This window comes from Neomonachus schauinslandi, chromosome 6 (genome assembly GCF_002201575.2).
Source record: "Neomonachus schauinslandi chromosome 6, ASM220157v2, whole genome shotgun sequence".
NCBI lineage: Eukaryota > Metazoa > Chordata > Mammalia > Carnivora > Phocidae > Neomonachus > Neomonachus schauinslandi.
Window position 1 is genome coordinate 153,643,123 of NC_058408.1, and position 887 is coordinate 153,644,009.

Genomic DNA, 887 nt, shown 5'->3' on the forward strand with positions numbered 1-887 from the left:
GGCGGGTCCTGGCTACCGGGCCGGTTCCGCCGACTGCCAGCGCGCGGGGGTGGGGCCGGGGCGGGGCTGGCGGGAGGAGTTGGGGTGGAACCGAGCGCTGGGGGCGGGACGGGGCGGAGGCCCGGCGGGCTGGCGCGGAGGTGGCGCGCCACGCCTCGTGCCCACCGCCCACCTCGGGAGGGGCCTGGTCCGCACGGACACTGGGGCCGCCACACCGCCTAGGAGGCGGAGACAAGAGCGAGGGAGGGAAGGCCACGATTCCCTCCGGGTATCCTGGGACCCCAAAAGGATGGGAAGAGTCCCGCTCTGCAAGGCGGCGGAGACTCGGGGCTCCCCTTGGGTCTCCCCACGCCCGCGGCCTCCACGAACAAAGCCGGCCGCCCGATGTGGGGCAGCCTTGAACTTGACCCTGCGGCTCTGCGCTTCTCGAGGCCGCGCGCCGGGCCCGGGAAGAGACGCTGGGAAACGGCCGCGCGGGGGCCGAGGCTGGGTTGGGGTCAGCGCGTGCAGGCCGGTCGTCCCGGCCGGGTGCCCATCCCGCCCTGCGGCTGCGCCCCGGGAGGGAGGGGGCGGGGCGGGCGCTGCGCGAGGAGCCTGGCTTGCGAGCGCGCGCGCACTCACGCACTCGTGCACACGCGCTCTCGGGGTCTCGTTGGCTGGGTCCTCCCAGTGAGGCCGGCGGGACGCGAAGCCGGAGCGGGCGCCCCTGGTCCGGGTGCACGCCGCCGGCCCTCCCGGGAACCGTGCGTCCGAGTTGCCCAGAGTCCCCTGGCCCTGCCCGGGTCCGAAGGGGCCTCGGCGCTCCAGGTTGGACCTCGGTGAGCCTCCTCCGCCCCTGCTTGCAAGGCCACGGGAGGCAGACCCGGAACGGGGCAAAGACACGGGGC